Source organism: Eretmochelys imbricata, chromosome 15, assembly GCF_965152235.1.
Source record: "Eretmochelys imbricata isolate rEreImb1 chromosome 15, rEreImb1.hap1, whole genome shotgun sequence".
Lineage (NCBI taxonomy): Eukaryota > Metazoa > Chordata > Testudines > Cheloniidae > Eretmochelys > Eretmochelys imbricata.
This window is the reverse complement of record NC_135586.1, coordinates 24,194,471-24,215,585: the sequence shown is the minus strand read 5'-3', so window position 1 is coordinate 24,215,585 and position 21,115 is coordinate 24,194,471.

The following is a 21,115-nucleotide window of genomic DNA, read 5'->3' as shown; positions in this document are numbered from 1 at the left end:
TTTGACTTTGCCTTGACATTTCTGTAGCAGCAGGAGACCGTTATCCTGTGACAATGTTTTATTCTATTGACATTATCTCTTAATTATAACTTGAGTAATGTAGGAGAGAGAGAGACCACCAATGGCTCAGATGAAAGTCGTCATAGTTTATCCTGTCAGGGTGTCTTGGAAAGATTCTACTCTGCTGTTTTATGACCCGGTCAGCTTTGAGACGCAAAGGGCTCATTAACAGAGGGCCGTATCCTCAGCTGGTGTAAACCTGCATGGCTCCACAGAAGTCAATGGAGCCGTGACAATTTGTGCCAGCTGAAGATCTGCATGTTGAATGACATCCACTTGCCTGGGATTAAAAAACAAACAAACAAACAAACACTCAACAGGGAAGTGGGATTTTTGGGGAGAAAAGGTCATTTGCATATTTTTTTTAGAATGAGAATTTAGCAAGATTCAAAAAGGGATTGGACATTTATATGGCTATCAAGGCTATTCAGAGTTATAATTAACTAGAAAGTTTTTGGATGGGATATTAAACCTCATGCCTGAGGGCTTGAGCCAGCTGGTAACTATTGGAGATCAGGATGAGACCTAGTGTGGGGCCAGATTATCTCACAACTGCCTATGGCAGGATTTGACACCTTCCTCCAAAGCATGGGATTCTGGCCACGATCAGAGACAGAATACTGGACTAGATGCACACAGGACCAGACCCGAGTTCCTAGGAGATGCTGCTGCATGGTGGGCAAGTTTATGCTCTGCACTGATTGTTTTCTGGAGTTTACAAAACTGTTTTGCATATGTTGAATAATGGCTGGCGTTAATTTAATAAGGGAGGACATCCCACTGAGGGGATTCCCAAAGCAAACTCTAGGCAGTCCCATTTACGGTCTCCTTTTTACACGATCTCTATGGTTTTAGAACACAGACTGGGAATTCCAAAGGAAGCTCCACATGGGACTTGGGTATTGAACTCCCTTTAAATACGTAACTAACACAGAAGCCCCGGTCCCGTAGCGAGTCTGCCTTGGTGGATCCCGGATTGGATTGGAAGCCCTGATAATAACCTTACTATTAAGGCATGTCTGTGTCTTCAACACTGATGGCACAATACCTATTTTAAAAAACAGTCTGTACAAAGAATACCCAGACAGCAGCATGACAAAGCCCACAGCTACAATGAACTAGGAAATTTAAAAACAGCAAAAGAATACACCACTCCACCCATTCCAGCAATGCCCTCAGCCCTCTCCAAAAGCCCTAGCCCAGAGATGACCTTTGCAGCCTGCCCCGAAAGTCAGAGGGGAGCTATTTTATACCAAAAGAGTTGGGGAAGGGAACAAGTCCTAGAAGCTAGGGGTCCTCGTGGAAAATGCCAGGCCAACAACCACCTCTCTTTTCTATCACGGGAGATCCAATTCAAGTGCTTCTGCTGACCACACAGCCAGGAGAGTAGTGTCATGATTCTGCTAGATGGAAGCCTGCTAAAATGGGTGATTAGAGTCTCAAGTTAGACAGCATTTAGTCCACTTTGGAGCCCACAGGTAGGCAGCCATGTTTAGCTGTCGTAGTCAGATACTTCCCCTTTGCATTTCTAAGGAGTCCACTTGTCTTTGGGGGTAGCTGCCACTTTGGGAGGTAAAGTGATGCAGTAGGATACAAGGGAAACACACAGACACTGTGCTCTCGCATGGAGACCTGACTGATTCCTCCTTGTTTACACATCTGCTTTTTGTGCATGGAAAACATAACCTGGTGACTTTTTCTTTTATTGAACTCTAGAATTTCCAGAACATATTGATGTTCTTCATACAGCTCTTCCCAGGCTGCCTTGATCCTGCCCTGCTTGTTGTTTACAATGGTAATATTTATCAGATTCCCCCACTGAAGCAGTTGCCTTACTAATTGTTTATTCCAGATCAAGAGTCTATCCTGCTAAGAAAAGGAACTCACTTCGCATCCTTTACAAATCCCTGAGTCAGGAAATCACATCTGCTTCTTTCAGCAAGAACGCTGCAGAACATCAGTTTGGAGCTTTTGAACCGTCTCTTTGTAGAAAAACAAAATAGCTAGAGAATAGTATTTTAATATTTAAACAGGGCCAATTTAATTAACTTCCAAGAGGATGCGGCTTGGTACTTAGCTACCAGGATGCACATATATTTAAGACATGCAGAGAGCCCTAGTTTTCATCTTGTAGCCATCTACAGCTTATGTTAATGCATACCTATCATTAATGGGGGGGAGGGATAGCTCAGTGGTTTGAGCATTGGCCTGCTAAACCCAGGGTTGTGAGTTCAATCCTTGAGGGGCCCATTTAGGGATCTGGGGCAAAAATTGGGGATTGGTCCTGCTTTGAGCAGGGGGTTGGACTAGATGATCTCCTGACATCCCTTCCAACCCTGATATTCTATGATGTTTTAATGCAGAACATCTAGAAGCATCAGCTGCTAAGGCATTTAACAAAACAGGATGAGAAAAACTATATGGACTATCATGACATCTTCATTCTTCTTCTGCATCCTCTAGATCAGGGGTTCTCAAACTGTGGGTCAGGACCCCAAAGTGGATCATGACCCCATTTTAATGGGGTCACCAAAGCTGGTGATGGCCCTGAGCCCCAGCAAGTCTGAAGCCCAAGCCCCAGCCCCATTGCCCTGGCCTGAAGCCCAAGCCCCACCACCCAGGGCTAAGGTTACATGCCCCGTGCCCCAGGCAGAAGCCCTTTGGCTTCAGTTTTGGACCTGCCACCCAGGGTGGCAGGGCTCAGGCGGGCTTGGTCTTCTGTCCCCTCTCCTGGGGTCATGTAGTAATTTTTATTGTCAGAAGGGGACCATGGCGGGGCAATGAAGTTTGAGAACTGCTGCTTTAGATTTTGGTTTCCTCAAATATCAATATTATTTATTTGTACTAGTGAGATCAGGTTGCATTATGCCAAGCACTTTACAAACACATACTTAGAAACAGTCCGTGGCCTGAAGAGCTTAGGGTCTAAATAGACACGACAAAGATCCTGGGTGGGTTAACAGTGGCACACAGAGATGAAGGGCCAAATTTTCAGTGATAAGTAGGCACCTAAACATACAGATAGGTGCTTTTTGAAAATCCCAAGCAGGTTAAGTGTCTCATTGAATCCAATGGGAATTAGACATGTAATCTGCTTAGGTGCTTCTGAAAATTCCACTAAGCACCTACCTGCATCGTTAGGCACTTAAATAGCTTTGGGAATCTGGCCCAAAGTGACTTGAGTAAGGTCAGGTGGCAGCTCAGTGGCTGAGCTGGAAATGGAACCCAGCGTCCCGGCTTCCAGTCCAGTGCGCTCTTCACCTTATGTCCAGACAGCAAACATGGATGCAGAGGAGAGTGGAAAGCAACTGATAAGACTTCCATAAAAAAAAAAAAAAGCAAGGTAAGCAAGGTCCAGCAAGAGAGGAGTGACTCACTGGGGAACCTTGGAGGGGTTTTGGACACGATTGCTGGAAGAGGAAGTGTATTGTCACCACCACCTGTAACAATATTCAGATAGTTCCCATTGCTACTGACCTGCCAGAAGCATCCCCCATTTTCTTTACTTCATGTATCCTTTCGAGGGCGTGTTCACAATGGGTGAAATACACCCCAGCACAAAGTCAGGACAAGGCCCAGGTACCGCGTTGGTCCCAAGGATTAAGGAGCGACTGAACTCTGGGCTGGTCGTCGACACTGGGGAGAATTTCACTCTCAGCATTTGACCTGGCCCCACGCTGAAGTTCTAATATAATTAGAGACAGTTCGGGAATGGCTTGAACCAAACTGAACTAATGCACGCGACGCACAAAACTAATTGATCACTGGCTGTAACCAGCCCTTTCCTGGAAAGCCAATTACCTCTAGGTAGTGCCCATTCGCCTGATCTTATTCCATAATTGAAGTCAGTCTGTGGCTGAGAAACTGTGGCTTTTGGGGGGAGGGAGAAAAGGGGGGGAACGTCGTCCATTTTAAATGAAGGAATACAGATTATGTGGATTAATTGTGTCTCTGTCCAGAAAGCAAACACAATAGGTACATTCCAATATAACGGTCCCATTACACTAAGCACTATACAAATACGGAGAGCGACATTCCCTGCCCCAGAGAGCTTACAAAACAGAAAAATTAAAAAATTATTAAGATGCAAGTCACGTTAGCAGGGATTTCCCTACACCCCCCTGAACTCCTCCATCCCCCCTACTGGTCAACTAGTTACATCATGTAACTAATGTTGCCAATTTAGTCATTTTCCACCCCCTACCCCCGTAAACTCAAACACTCCCTCTAATTTCAATTCCTGGGGAAGACTCTGCCTGTGAGTTACCTTAGACCACGATAGAGCTGACATATGTTCAGTATGGCGCTACATAGGCCGACAGCCTCTCCCTCTGAGATGGTAAAACCACTCTTCTACCGAGGCATGAACCCTTGGTCAAGACTTGAACAACCTCTTTCAGAAGTGGTTACCAAAGATAAAACAATGGGAAAGACTTATGTCTAAAAGTAAACCTGGCTCCCAGGACTTCCATCCCATTGATATGCTGCCCTTAAAAAAGTCTGTCTACACTGAAGTTAGACACCCACGGCTGGACTGCGCCAGCTGACTCAAGCTCAGGGGGTTCAGGATGTTTAACTGCAGTGTAGACTTCCGGGCTCAGGCTGGCGCCCGGGCTCTAGGACCCTGTGAGGTGGGAGGGTCCCAGAGCTTGGACTGCAGCCCCCATCAGCTAATATGGGCCAGACCGGGTTTTTAATTTCAGTGTAGACATACCCCAAGACTCCACCCAAACACACCACTTCTCTCCCTTAATCTGACTTAAACATTCACCCTTCTCCAGCAAGAAGCCATCACAAGAGTCCCTGACTCAAGGATAGACCAGGCCTTCTGAACATGTTCACGTGTTGTTCAGCTTTAGATCACAGCCCATGCCATGCCCAGGTGTCGTACAGGGCTGCAAAGGACCTATGATCAGCTGTAGCTTTCAAGGGTTACTTGACCTATGATGACGTAGATCACGTGTAAATGGGGGTATGGCATGTGAACTCCTCCAGCCAACTAAGATTGCTAAATCCTCTGGTTTCTCTCAGAAGTCTTGCAGCTGAGAAGAAAAGCTTCCGATCAATTATTTGCCTGTAGGAGGTGGCAGGGGAAGGGTAGACTTTTCAAGCCAAGGAAGATCTGAAACGTGTGCCCCTAGGGCTGCCCTCCATCGGAGCTGATGCATGTTTGCTGCACTAAGGCAGGTTAAGCCCAGGAACGAAGGAACATAATCCATACATAACTTTCACCCCCCTAGGATGGACAAGATTGGTTACCTCTGTGAGGATCCTACTGCAGGGATCTCAAACTTCCTATCCATTGAAGATTGCAGATGGTAAGAGCGATGGTCTATATAACAATCACTCCCCTCCCACTGGCCACCACACAACATCCCTGGAGCAGCCATGGGAACTTCTTTCACGGAAAAGTAACCTTGTTAGCCTACTTCAAGTGCATTAACAGGCATATACGAGGAGAAGTCAGTGCCATGTGACTAGCCATCCATCCACTGCTTGAGAACCACTGGGCTAGAGTAAAATGTGGAAGTCTTATTCTTTGCAGACCAACAGTCTATCCAGTGATGTGGGATGAAACACAATTACCACTCCTGGCATGGCGAAGCTGTGCGAGGCATAGCTCTAAAGTAACACACAGAGAGGACTCCTTATTCCTAAGAGGAAGATGGTTTAAAAAAGGGCCTCACACAATCAGTGCAAAAGTCAGAGCGACTCCCTCTAGAAGATCAGGGCTTTGGGAGTGGGGATGTTCGTGGTTTTGCGGGCAAAGGATAAAGACAGGTGTTGGCTCATCAACTATGTTTCACCAGTACACAGCATAAAGCTTTAACCATCTGTCTTTTCTTGGCATTGGGGATTGTCTCAGTGCAGCACTAGGCACATCATCACGTAATAAATAAAGCTATACCCACAAGAAGGGTACTTAAGACAAGACACTAGAAGTGCTTATCACTCCCAAAACAAGTATAGATTTGAAAGAGGGCCAGCCCGAGCCTGCAGCTCAAACACTATTCCAATGGATCCAGCTAGTGACTCATTTGATTTTCTAGAAACATGGAGTCAAACCAAAGACTGACTTGGAAAACCAGAGAATATCTCGGCGCATCGGGGTGAGGGGGTGTTCCTTTAAATATTCTTAGCTTTGGAAAGACATTTGTAATCACTGGACATTCCTTCACCGTCAAATTGAGACTAAGGCTGGCTCTTGCTTTGGGTCTGCATCTAACCTAGAGAATTTAGTCTGCTCCTCATCATTTGCAGGGGGAAAGGAAACTCAGAATTCCAACGTCAGTGAGTGGAAGATAACGGAGGGAGCGTGCAGATATTGTACAAAGGAGTAAGAAATCGAGATGTGCTCCTTGGCACCCCGGAATCAACAGGAGGCTTCTGATGGGAACTGAAGGCCCCAAGGAACAATGGCTCACAGATGAAAGAGACAAAGCGGCAGGGTTCTTACCTAAGGAAGAGGTTACTGCTTTCCTAGATTTCTGAAAACACAGAATTAACCCTCAAGTGCAGCCAAGGAAGTTCTTGGCAATATATCAACAACTTCAATAAACCTACAAACACAAGAATACCATACACACACACACACACCCCAAAAGGGTGGCATTCTTCAGACTATCTAGCTGCATCCTGCCCCAGCATGTGCTCATGTCTCATGCAAACCACTCCAGAGTACCAGTAAGAAGCTGCCCCTAAAGCAGGCATCCTAAGCAGAGCTGGTCAGGAATTTTCCAGTGAAACATTCTTTTTCTTTTGGTTTCAGTGACTCGGTGTTTTCCAAACTGTTTGTGGGAATGGATCAGTTTCAAGGAATGTTTTGCACAAAGTATCAAAAGATTGTTTTGATATTTTCAAAATGGAAAGTTCTGTTTTTCCGGCTCAATGTGATTTTTTTTTTTTTTACTATAATGAACAAAGTCAAAACTGAATTGATATGACCTCACCCACCTTGTCTCTCTCATATCCTGAGATCAACACAGCTACAACACCACTGCATCCAACTGAAACGAAACATGATTGACCTGAACCAATTTTTTTTTTGGGGGGGGGGGGGGGAGGAGGGAGGAATTTTGGGATCATAATGTTTGAGGTTGACTTTTTGTCCCAATTTGGTATTTTTCAATATCTCAAGAATTTTCACAGGACAGGACAACTGTTTCCTGACCAGCTGTACTCCTAAACCCTGATCTTTCAAGTAGCCATTTTAAAGTATCTCTAGCAATCAATTACCTGCATTTGGTAAAAGTCTAGCTCAGAAACTCTATGCCAGAATTTCAGATCCAAGTGAGCAGAAAGGCCTGGACTCCAATCCATGTCTTTTCCCACATTGCATCCCAGCATGCCGGGCTTTTGCAGCTTGCAAAGTGGTACTCTGAAGGTTAAGCAGGAAAGTGTGGACGCCACTTGAAAGACATGATCTAAAATGGACACTTTGCAATGATAGCATCTCTCATCAGACAATCTCAAAACACTTTTCCTCAAGCCAACGGGTAAACATGACTTCCATGTCAGAGCCTGGGAAACTGATGCACAGCCTGGTTAAGAGGCATTTCAGAGACAGGGACTTCCTCTTTTCCACACTCAGTCTTCTGCTCAAATCAATAGATACCATCGCCTCCACATTCAATAGGAAACGTTTGAGAGTAACATTCAAGTTGTCAGTGACCCCCAATGGAGAAAGGAAGAACATACTTACATGACCAACTCCTTAGCTGCAGTACTGTACACTCCCTTTCTGCAAGCCGACAGTAGTAATCTATTTAAGCTCCTCACCCAAATTCCGTAAACTCTGTTTGCTAGCTACTGCTTCAGATGGTCCAGCAACACTTCACGTGTTGTTATAAAAGCTAACTCAGCATATTTACTTCACCACCACCGAAGGGCTGCGAGAATCAACGGCCACTAGGAAGATGCAGCCTGCACAGCTGAAATACAGCACTGCAGGCAAACTGACCAAGGCACTGTGGATGAAAAGCGGGGCTTGTTCTCTCTGCACTTCATTTGCAGCTGCAGGACTGCAAAGTAAAAGACACTTGGAATAACTTTTAAGCGCATACGTGAAGAAATGCTCCTGGCAAGGCAGAAGGGTCTCCCCGGTAAATCCAGCCACAGCAGAGAAAGAGAGCTGGGAGTAGCACGGTTTTACAGGAAAGCAAATAAAAGGATTTTAGGAAGGACCATCTGAAAAGGCAGGAGGGAATGTAGCCTGCTGGTAAGAGCTTGGGACAGTGGTGAGTCAGGCCTCTGTCACAGATTTGCAGCACAACCTTGAGCAAGACAGACTGAGGCAGCAGGCAGGAGGATGTTAGCTGCAAGTGCAGGTATAGCATTGTTCACAGTGTGGGTTTTTAGAGTTTGCCAGGCACCATCAGCATGCTCGAAGCTGCCAGACAAGACTCTTGCTCCAAGGAGTTGACAATCCCTGGTCTCATCCTGCAAAGCAATGGGTTCAGGCCATGCAGGAGACCATAGGAGTGCAAGGCTCTACCCGTGTGCATCACGCTGCAGGATCAGAACCTGAGACAACCAACCCAAACCCCCATTTAGAGTGGTCTGCAGTCCCCGGATGAAGGTGCAAGGGATAAAACAGAGTCACAAAATGTTTCCATTGGCCATGGATTTCAGTGGCACAGCTCAAGGTTATCAAAGGAGAACACAACACCATGTGGTAATTCCATTTCAGAGGCGGCACAAGACTAATCCCCCTCCCGCCCCCCCATGACATTTTGTTTGTGCTGGAAAATGTAAACTTCGATTTCCACCCCAGAGGTGGCTGCCTTTCAGCCGTTGTCTGGAGAACACTTTGGAGTCGTGGTACAGAAAGTAAAATATGACTAACTTTAATCGAGAACCTTTGGTTCTGAGGAGCGTTGTCCAGTGTGTAGTGGCAGCTATGGTACCTCAGAGAGAAGGCAGGTGATGTACTTACCTGGCCCCAGCCCCACAGTGTCTGAGCACCTCTGTGTCTTCAATATATTGATCTGCACAGCTCCCCTGTGAGGCAGGGCAGTGCTATCATCCCCATTTCATAGATGGGAAGCTGAGGCCCAGGGAGACTCAATGACTTGCCCAAGGTCACACACAGAGTCTATGGTGGAGTGGGGACTTGAACCTGGCTCTCCTAAGCCCCAGCCTAAAGGCACTGGACCATCCTTCTGCTCTCTTGCTTTTCAACAACTGAGATAATATGCTTATCCCGGGCCCCCATTTACAAGGCGCCAAAGCCTTTGGGATTTGCCCAGCTCTGGTTTTCCTGCTTAGGCCATTAAATAAATACGCAGTATGGTTCACTCATTACAAGACAGAAAGCCTGAGAGGAACACAGGTTTAGAGCATCCTTTGTACAGTCCGCGTCCCAGTGGGCTCAAAGCAGTAAGTCTTTGCCAGATCAGGGCCTACGATACTATATATTGATTAGTGAGACAAAAAACAGAGAGAGAGAGAGAGACGGACAGACAAGGGGCATCATTGTAAGTGTGACATCTTCCTTGTATTCCTTAGAAGGCCAATGGCCAGGCCAAGCTGACCACACTTTGACTGAGGGCAACGGCCAGTGCTAAGGTGGGCAAAGAGCTTACCAGGCCACAGAAGAGCCCTGCAAACTCCCAGGGACAGACGCCGTTCTGCCCCTCACAAGTACGCTGCCTTTGTGGTATGTGGGTACTGAGCTGGCTGGCCACGAAGCGTGGGGTAAGTTAAAGCAGCTCTAACTTACAGCAGCCTTCAGCCCGGCTGCCCCACTTCCCAGAATCTCCATCGTGCTCCTCTTCCCACCCCGACACATCCCCACCTGTGACAGGAGCAGCATAAGGACATGTAGGTGAATCCTCCTCCGCAAGGGTCAGGGCCCCGTCTGCTGCCCGTGCATTGCCAGAGCCGTATACAAGGGCCAGGGTGGGGGCCAGAGCTAGGCCGGGTGGCTCTCCTCTCTCAGTGCGTGTCAAGATGCAGCACTCAGCCTAGAAAGGACACCACAGGCCATTACATCCAAAACAACAGCCTGTGCCATCTTTCACTCATTCGTTTCTGGGAAAACCCATTCAGGTCTGGGGGAAAACACAAACTTAAGGCCAGAAAACAAAAAACATCCCCAAAACAACACGTCTATCTCCATCGCCTCCACCCCAGGGGCACAGGTTTAGAAATAAAACCCTATTTCCAGGGGGAGCAATAGCCACATTTGGGATCAGTTTTCCATTTAGCTGATAGTTTGGGGGGAATGTTTTCTGCAGTGACAGAAACTGCATTCCCAGCAAGCCTCTGAACAGAGAGAGGGGAAGGTCCTGGACTGCAGCCCGCTCTGCACTGGGTAGTTTCTGAGGGCCTGGCATGCCCCAACAAAGCGAGCATTGCTTTCCCCCCTGAGGCGCTCCTCCCTGTGCCATGCACTCAGTCTTTAACGGAGCACAGCCAAGTGAGACAGAGACCACTCAGAGAGGATTGCAGCGACTTGCTCCCACATGCACCACGGAACGCCATGTTGATGGAATCTGAATCCGTCCCGTCTCCTGCCAAAAGCAAAGCAAGGTATTAGAAAATAATCCCTTTCTTTGGCTCACCTGGAAGGCCTAGGTTCTAGGGCAGCCCTGAAGTTGGCATGGGATGAGAACAGCATGGCACCCGTGCATCTCCTCACCCACCCCAGCAGCAAAGAGAAAGCAACCCAACCCAGACACCCTGTCTGAGAGTGACACTTTCAGGGATGGTCCCAGTTGGGGGAGAGCCAGGTTCGGATCTCATTACAGGTGACCTCCCAAGGGGAAAAAGGTGGCTTGTGCCCTCGTTTCATTATGATGGACAGAGAAAGCCTGAAAAGTTTGGTCAGAGGGGGTTCCCTCCCCAAGTACACACACTTGTTTTTCCAAATTAGAACATCAGATTTTACCTACCCTGGAGGAACATAACGACTGGTGAGCTGGTGAAGTTATAACATTGCAAAAGCATAAAAGGTAAGCACCTGGAGTGGGGAGGAGCATGGGCATTTAGTCAGACCACTTAAACACAGTTGGTGTTTTCAACTCCTCATTTAACTCCAATGGCCAATTAACATTTTGGAGACAGGACATCTTTGTTAAATATTCAGCAGCCCTCCACCCCTTCCGCTGAGGCAAGAACTGACAGTGCGCATCTCGGAAACCCTCCAAACGCCTCCAGCAAAACAAAGGCAGGACACATTTGGAAAAAAAAAAAAAGCAGAAGCACGGTCTTTCTGACGGAAGGGAAGATGGTTTGGATGGCACAGTCCAATTCCTTACAGCATAAAGATCAAAAAGGGAGCAAAACCCCATCCCTAACCCCTTTTAAAAAAAATCCTTTGTATCCTAAGGGGTGGAGCCTCCCACTGCCAAACGAGTGAAGATTTGGCCAATTTCCGCAGTCTCAGAGCGGGCTTGTGTCTGTTGGCCCCAGCCCTGGAGTGGCTGCTTTATATACACACCGCCTGCCCGCCACGAATGCGCACCTGGCTAGAGAGATGCCGGGTTAGCTGGGATTTGATGCCGGTGTGTGGCCACAAGCTGGCGGAAACGAGCAGCTGCCTAGCTCCAAGTCTCACATCTGGGAGAAAGGGCTAACTAGCAAGGCACCCAGGGCAGCCCCAGGCAGAATGACCTGTGCACAGCCAGCCAAGGCACTGCACAACGAAGCTTTACGAAAACCCTGAATTCTGCTCTCGGAGAGCTGGAGTGACTGGCTCTCAGCTTCCCAACAAGCCCAGCTCACCTTGGCAGTGCTGCAGGGGCGTTATGCAAAGGGCAAACTGTTCCTGAACAAGTTCTTCAGCGTATCAGGCCCCAATGGGCTTTTCTCCAATGTCCAGCAAGTGCCTCATCCTCCGTCCAGCTGTTTTCCTCCTTGGACCGAGGCCGAATCCAAGAGAAAGCAGGAGCCACAACGATGTTCAAATTCCCTTAGCGCTTCTGGGAGAGGTTCCCCACCCATACTGCAATGCAGCCTCCTCACCAGGTTTGTTTGTGGCCCATCTGCCCAGTCTTCAGCAACCAGCCCAGCAGCCCCACAGCCATCTGTACCGGCAGCAAGAGGAAAGGAGGAGAGCGCTCCTTGGCTAGAACTTGGGTAGATCCACAGCATGGTACCTTCCACCCCACCTTGCAAGCATGCAGCAGGAATGACTGCAGAAGGTGCCCTGTCTACAGATCGGTGAACTTCAGCCAGAACGTTATGTGCAGGGGAGGTGGGGCTCCTGTAATCTGGACTAAAGCGCCCCATTACCACCCTTCCCCCCACAACCAGACTTTCATTGCCAGACACTGTGGTCAATTACCAACAAGCAGTAACTCTTGAGTTTTCCCAAGGGCTCCACAACCGCGGAAAGCGCCTCAGAATTTAGACTAGGGTTTTCAAAGGAGCCTAAGGGAGTTAGGTGGCCCAATCCCAGTGCAAATTGGACATCCAACTCCCTTTGGCCTTGTCACAGGAGCTTTAGAGTCCAACACAAAGCACATCCACCTCCAAGACCAGCAACACTGTTCACAACATAATTGCGAAGCAACACAAGGCCTGAGTTTTCTTACATGAGTGTATATCAGGAACTATTGCACTGACGTCTGTGGTGTAATACAGGTGTAAACAAAAGAAGAATCAGCCCAGACCGAACAAGCCTGAAGGTAGGACTCAATCAGCAGAGGGGAGGAGATTAGAATCATCTTTTAGAAAGGACAAGATCTATGAGGAAAGAAAGTCCTTCCAGTAAATTTAACTTCAGGTGGGTTGGAATGAGACGAGGGCAATTTTCTGTGTCACACAGACGAAGTCAGCCGCTGGACTCAAAGCGCCACAAATTTTTTCCAGTGCGCTTAAAAGACAAGAGCCCTCAGGCTTTCACTCACTTTCCCCATCCCGCACTGCTGTAGCTTTGTGTTACTGCTCGGGTACAGAGGGGGTGGAATTGCATCACGGTTACACTGGGCTTAGCCTGGAGAAAGTAGTTTACCGGTGAAGCGTCTGCTCTATAACTAAAAGCAAAGCAACTCCCCACCCATCTAGGGGACGAAGGTAAAACATGCACCTGTGTGAAGCCAGGAAGTTACACTTAGGGCTACCTACGTTTTTAACACAATCCAACAAGCTGGGGTAACCACCTCCACTCGGCAGCCAGCCTGGACAGGTGTAGGGGACAACACAAAGTGCAAGGCCCTGGGCATCAGGTCTCCAGAGCACAGCCATTTGGAGAGTTCAAACCCACCCCTTTTGCTACCTCACCTGGGCTTGCCTTTGTGCCCATTAACCTGTCACAGGTGACTTTAGCTGATTTCCTTGCATCCAGCCCTGGGGCTTATCAGACTGCTGACAGCCCCAAACTGGGCTCTAATTAGCACCAAGGAGAAGGGAATATAAAGGGAAAAGAAGAGCTAGAGGGATGTGGCAGTAGGAAGAGAAAGTAATGATCATCCTCTGTTTATAAAGTGCCTTTCCTGGATTCACTCAGACTGAAAAGTGGCCACCTCTGGGGTGGAACATGGCAGCTGTTTAAAACCATACAACAGTTTAAGGCAAGAAATAAAGAAGGCCATATTCAGCTGACACTGCCGAGGGAACTTAGTAACAGAAAATAATTACCTAGGCTCAGGTGGGTGGATGCTCTTCCTCTTACAGACAGTATGAGGGGCTCTTCAGTGATTACAACTCATGGCAGGGGGGCAGTTTTCCAAAGGGTGCAGAGAGGAAGAGCAGGATAAAGCAAAGGGGCAAGGGAGACTTTGCAGCTGGATCAGAAGAGCTTTGGCTGGCTCTGTGTAGAAAACGAACAACAGGTGCTGTTTCTGTCCCCACCCGCAACCTGCTTTCCTTGCCGCTGACCACCCCTTCTTTGAGAGTGGAGCCCGGAGCCCCAGTGTGAATTAGAAGTGCTAAGTAAGTAACATGACCTGAGAGCAGTCTCTGGGGAAGCAGGCTAGGCTGAGAGCAGGCCTCTTCTCACAGAAGCATAGATTCTCCTGGCCTTTCAGGTTCTGGAGACCCCTCCTACCCAAGCCATATATATCACAGAGGATGCTTGTCTGCAGAGTCCACTGTGTTTATCAAAAAATAGAAGGGGGGACCAAGTCACCCAGTGATGTCAGAACTCCAGGAAAGAACTGGTCTGAACAAGTGAGAATGTTCATCCATGCCCACAGCTGGGCAACGACAGGCATAGAACAGAAACAGTCTTTCTATGACAGGTTTCAGAGTAACAGCCGTGTTAGTCCGTATTCGCAAAAAGAACAGGAGTACTTGTGGCACCTTAGAGACTAACCAATTTATTTGAGCATGAGCTTTCACTCTCCTGCTGGTAATAGAGAGTGAGTTTGTGTGTGGGGGGTGGAGGGTGAGAAAACCTGGATTTGTGCTGGAAATGGCCCAACTTGATGATCACTTTAGATAAGCTATTACCAGCAGGACAGTGGGGTGGGAGGAGGTATTGTTTCATGATCTCTGTGTGTATATAAAGTCTGCTGCAGTTTCCACGGTATGCATCCGATGAAGTGAGCTGTAGCTCACGAAAGCTCATGCTCAAATAAATTGGTTAGTCTCTAAGGTGCCACAAGTCCTCCTAGTCTTTCTATGGAGTCTATACACAGTTTGCACAGATGCAGCGCTTGCCATCAGCTGGCTCTTAGAGCCTTTTTCCAGCACCAGTCGGTTTCCACAATACCGCGGTGATGTATGTATTATTATTGTCAGACCATTTTACAGACGAGTAAACTGAGGCACTGTAAAACCAGCCTCAAACAAAAGGAAAAGAACACCAGAGCCCAGTCTGACTCCCACTCCTCTGCACTAACCACGGGATAACACTGTAATGCTCCCTCTCCTGCAGCATTTCTGCTCAAAATAATTCTGAGTCAAATGGGCAAGCTGAGCTTTTCAAAGTGAATTTGCTCCACTTCAGTTCATCAGGAAACAAGCCACAGAGATTTCTATTGGTTAAATGCATTTTGATTAGCAATAATTCACTTATAATGGGCATTTTTATGGCACTATTCCCCATAGAACGTTAATGAATGGTGTCTCCCTCCTTTGCATGATTTTTCAGGGGCGAAAGCCCTGCTCTTCAATGGGATCCAGGTGCCTAAATACCTTTGTGGATCTCTGCCTAAGTGACTTGCCACGGTGACATGAAGTTTGTGGTAGAACTGGGGCTAGAACTCATATAATACATGTTCCAGACTTAGCTCCAAATCACATGCCTTCCTGTAGTATTTGAAACCTGAATGACCCAGAGGATTGTTGACAGGGAACTGGAGAGAGTCTTTCTTCACTAGGTCCTGCTAGAAGTAGGTCTGAAGCAAAACCCAGGCCTGAACCCTACTAAATTTGCAGGCATGTGGATCTGTTTTGTCCTCTTTCTACATGTCTCTGAGTTCAACTAGGGTAGGACAGATAATACCTTCTAAAAGGAGCCTCCCAAGGCTCTGTATGGTAACAGGAGATCATTCTAATAATTACCAAGCTGGTTTAGGCCAATTAAAATCCTCAGGCGAACACAAATGCCTTTAACTTTGCTTGGACCAGAGAGCAGGAGGGGGGGCTGACCTGGCAGCAGAAAGCAGAGGGAGCACATTAACCAAGGCAGGGGTCTGTGCTTCATCTGTATTTGCGGACATAATAGTCCTGTGGCCAAGGAACATAATGTACAGAGCCGAGTAGAAAGGAAATTGGCCAGAGAGAGTGAGTCAGGGCCATGAAAGGACTTGGGGGTTGCTCGAAGCATTTTTAAACGAATTGGAACTTCAGAGGGAGCCAACGAGGTGAATGAAGCACGGGGGAAGTAGACTCAGAATGCTCCGAGCCGATGAGGAACCATCTTGCAGAACTGCTGACCAGCTGTGGCTTCCGGACAGCGTGTGCCGAGAGCCGGAGCAACGCCGATCAATCCACAAAGGCACAAACGAGCAGAACGGAGGCAGCTGAGGTGAGAAAGTGGCTTGATAGCCTGGTTAGCTTTGTCCATTGATTAAAGATCTCATTAGTGGGCTTAGAGCAGAGAAAAGGAATCCTGGAAGTCTAAATTCTATTCCCAGCTCTCCCACACCCTCACAGCCATGCTCTGTGCCTCAGTTTCCCCTTCTGCAAAACAAACATCATAAGGATGCTCCCCTTCGTCTCCAGGGTGTCATGAGGCTGGTTTGTGAAGTGCTTTGAGATTTGCTGAACATCTCGGCAACTTATATGTATCTATGGAAATTATTATGCAATCATCTGACTTGGGTTGGGATTCATATTTTGACGAGGTGGGTGGGAGGGAGTGCGAAAAAGGAGCCTAGATGTCAGGTGGGAACAGCTCAGCATTCACCATTTTTGAAGTGCCCAGCTGTGTCTTTCATGCTGCTAGGGAGGGAGCCAAGAGCTGCTGCCACTTGGAGCCGTGGAGAAAGCCAAATAAAGCCAGGTATTGTTAGCCCAGGATAGGTGAGCAGGCCGGTGAGACAGGACGGAACCCAGCGGGAGCACGTAACCACTGGGCTGAAAGGGGCCTGCCCAGCCCAAGCCTGAGAAAGCGCCACCTCATAGCTCCACTGAGTCCGATCTTGTGAATATTCTGGTCTTGCACGTGAAACCCAATGAGACAAAGGCCAATAAAATTATCATGGTAAACATCAGTATTGCATCATGGCTGCATTTCTTAGCTTTCCCTTCCGTCTGCAGGTGTTACTCATGGAAGAAATGCTGGGTAGTGGTTAGAACAGGGGCTGGTTCTGTTCCCTGGCGTGCCACTGACTCACTACATTACCTTAAGCGAGTCATTTAACCTCTCTGTCCCTCACCTCATACTTGGCTGTAAAATGAGTATGTTGATGGAAGAGGAGGGCTGTATGTGCACCATTGCCCTCTACTGAACAGAATCAGAACTGCGCAACTGTGTGTCATGTACCCTGCACTGCTGACAGCTAATGAAGGTTCTCCTGATGGAAACTGTGTTTTATCCCAGCTGTTGCCATGTTGTTCTAAGTGGCCGTGTTGGATGCAGCAAAGCAACCACCATGAATTCCTAGCCGGCCATAGATCTATTGCAATATAACAGCACCTGACCCAACAGAGCGTTTGGGAGACTTAATCAATGTTCGTAAAAAACTTGAAGATCTTCAGGGCCTTTAAACAAGTGCAAGGTGTTATTGTCCGGGGCACATACTGGGAAGAAGCAGAAGTTAAAAATGTATTCCGAAGAGATAGGAAGCATTATTAAAATTGTCCTATGAGCAGCTGCAAAGGGATCAGCTGGGTTGTCAGATAGACCTGAACAGAACAAAATGAAAGCTTGTACGTTCCATCCTTTCCCCTGCATTGGGAGATTAAATTAAAACTTTATAAAAAGTTCCCTTGGCTCAGTCAGTTTTAACAGCACTAACAGCAGCCATTCACACACGCTCCTCGTATTACTGGGCTTCGTCTGTGGGTTTGCTGGCATAAAACACTCATCCTAGCTCCTGTGTACCAACAGTGCCCCCCAGTGACCACTCCGCTGTACTTCTAGCAGGAGTTGTTTCCTGACACTCCACCTTTAAACACCGATTTCATGCCCCATGAAACTCAAGTCCTCAGGCTTTAATCCATGATTAATTATAGGGTAGACTTCTAAAACTTTCTCTTACCCTAGATGAGGCTTTACAAACAACGTCACGTGATTTACAGAATACTGCTTTCCAGTCTATATAAAATCCACTATCTGCTATTTTAAAGCGACACTAGCTTGTTCGTTTCAGATTTGTTTGCAGAAGAGTAAACCCAGGGTTGTGAGTTCAATCCTTGAGGGGGCCATTTGGGATCTGGGGCAAAAATTGGGGGTTGGGTCCTGCTTTGAGCAGGGGGTTGGACTAGATGACCTCCTGAGGTCCCTTCCGACCCTGAAATTCTGTGAGGCACAGTAGCACCAGCAAGCGCTTGAGTAAGTGAGGGCTTTAAGTCATTGCTGCTGGTCTGGACACAGTCCTAAAAGGCTGGGGCAGCCTGGAAAAGTGTCATGTTCCTATTTCACTTGCTTAAAGAGCATATGGCTCAAGCAAGAGGAATATATGTTTACTTGCAGTATGTTATTCAGCCAATAAATATCTCCATGGTCAAGCATTCCAGACAGTGGAGAATCAGGTAAACAAGAGAAACAAAGCTGGCCCTCAAAGTGTGTGGAAGCCTTCATGTCTCTAGTGAGAGCTGTTTTCTTTAATAAATACTCCTGATGAATGTAATTCCACACAGCATGACTGCCAGAGAACAAGCCTGGAGAGGGGTCCCACAGGTGGAGTCTAATATTTGTACTTTGAAAGACCACTAGGAAACTAAAGTTCCTATTTTTAAAATGATTCCTTACCTCTTAGCGGCTAGGTACTTGGTAATGATCATTTTAAAATTCAGGTTATTTATAGGAGAAACTAGAATGAAACCAACTTCCTTCCTGTGAACTGGTAGGGAGTTTTTAGGTGGTAATAATTTCTGACCACACAATGGTGCTTAAAATAATGCAGCAGCACCCTACCCATATGCTCCCATCCATTGGACATTTTTGCCAAAAAAAACCTCAGCATAAGGTGGCCCCATTGCCTGGTTCGTCAATCACACACACACACCCCCCCGCCCACCATATGCAGAGACTGGGTGGGCACGGTATTTTGCAGAACTTTGGCACGATAAAGATGGTGACAGTCCCCATGACTGTTGCTAAGCAGTGTTGGTTTGTTTTTTAAGTGCTTGTGGTGGCTTAATACATCCCAGAATGAGAGACATCAGACAAGCAGAGGAAACGCAGCCAGCTGCTGGAAGGAGGGTGCTTTATGGGGGCAGGGCAACTGTACATCACAGCAAATTTTGCAAGTAACGTTTATGATGGGGCCAGAAGACTGTAAGGAAGGGAGGGATTGCACAGCCATCTCGCTGCCTCCCTTTCAGAGAGTTAATATTCCCCATCTCCTGTACAAAACTCATATGGCACAGGAACTATGCCAAACTAGGCCTAGGGCTCAAGCTGCTGGAGTCTTGTAAGCAGATGGGCTTAGCAGCCATTATTTCTACCGGCATAGCACCCAAGAAACCAGTCAGGTTTAGTCTACATCTAAAATGTTTTACTGCTATCATAAAGGGGTGAGATCTGTGTGTGTGCGAGCACATATATCTATCTATTTGCACCCACATAGCTATGCTGGAAAAAACCTTCATGGAGACAGTTATACCACTATACGGGATTTATAGCAGTAACTTATTTTGCTTCAGCAAAGGCTACATTAGCAAAAGAATTTTTATAGACACTGGCATAACGGCATCCATTTTTTTTTTATGTCTAGGAGCAGAAAGGGACCAATAAGCACAGAAGGGAAAGTTATTTTAAACGATCAGTTGAGTTGGGGGTAGCAAAGGGATTACAGTACAGTGGTTAAAAAATGGATATTAAAAGTGTTTTTAAATGCAACGGCTGAGCTGACTTCACTGTTTAAACATCTTCTCCCCTCCTCCCCAGCCCTTCTCTGCTTTACCTTTCCCCTGGCAGCAGCAAGGATTTGGACTCTGGCCCCACCCACCTACAGCTGACGCCCACCAAAAGAAGAGGGTGGATTCCCACTACTGCTGCTACACAACAGGGCTCTCCTGCACCTAGAATTGCTCCGCTCCCGTCCCAGGGCTGCCGGCAATTTTTACCGAGGGAAGGGGTGGGCTAGACTTAAAAATAAAGTATTTTCTGTTGAAGGTCATTTTAGTGAGTAGTTTTGTAGCATGATTAAAGTTGTCCACTTTTAATAAAGCTTCTGTTCCTAACTCACTGTTTCCTTGGTTAAAGCAACCCCCTGCATTTGGGGGAGCCACCCCCCCACCACCACAGGTGAGGGTCACCAGTCTCACAGAGGGGACCTGGGCTAAAGACTGTTTGTGCACAGGACTGGAGCTAACAAATTGTAATCCATAGACCTTGTTCAATTAACGATCAGGCCCTAGCCAGGGGGTGCTATTGGAAGAGGAGGAGCTGGACCTGCTGGCAGCAAGGTGCAGCTGTCCCACCCAACACCCACGTGCCCCAGCTTTGCGATCGCATCAGACTTTAGAATGCAGCTGGCTTGACAGAACGCAGAGTCAGCTGGAGAGCGGAGGTGGGGCTGGGGAAAGAAGTGGGGTGTGAACCCTACAAATCATTTGCCAAGAGTCTATGATCTAAGCTAGTGTCTTGATAGATGTCCCTCCACATCCCATACCTGCCAGGCACACCCAACACTAGCACAAGAGCCATAAGACCAGCCAACAGAATGTTCTCAGAGCACTGATCCAGGCAGTCTTAGGGCACAGCAGTTAATAGCAATTTGCATGGTAAAAAGAAATCCTCAACTTCTCTGGAAGCCCTACACTGTGTAAGGCCCATGCACCCCCGTGCCTCACATAGGAAAGTCCTTCGCTGCCATCAGGACTCGCAACGCAAAGCTTAAGCCACAGGAGTGGTTTTCCTACCATTCGGGTGTATTTCAGTTGTCGCTGGTCTGCAGCCTTTAAAGGCACCCTGAGAGCCACCCACTAAGTTAGGGAATCTCCTGACATGGGAGGGGCTTTACTGTGTGGAAAGCTACATGGAACACCCTGCCTGCAAACTGCCAGGAGGTCTTCTTGGCTGGAGTGTGACCTGCCTCACATTCTGCCAGCTAATTTTCCATACGTGGTAGCACACCCAGTGTCATACTGCAAGGAAGAGATCTCATTTGATTGGGGAATGGCACAGTTCTGGAATAGCTCTTACCCCAGTGACATTTTACAATGTCATGATTAAAGACACTAGTAGAACAATGAGAAGAGTGACATCATATGTGGAACAATGCAATGCACCTGGCTGGCTCTGTATAGGTAGAAGAGCTCAGATTAATTTGAAATCCAGGGAAAAAACTAGATACTTGTAAAGAGTAAGTGGTTTCCATACAAGTTAAAAGTCGGTGGCCTCTGCACGAATTTCACCACAGAAGTGTGAATGGGAGCGCCAAGGAGCTAAGCAATATTTCTTTGGCAAAAATCAAATGAGCACCACTGCCACGTGGCTAACCCACAATGGCACCTGGGAACCAACTAGCCAGATTAGAAAAACCCACTA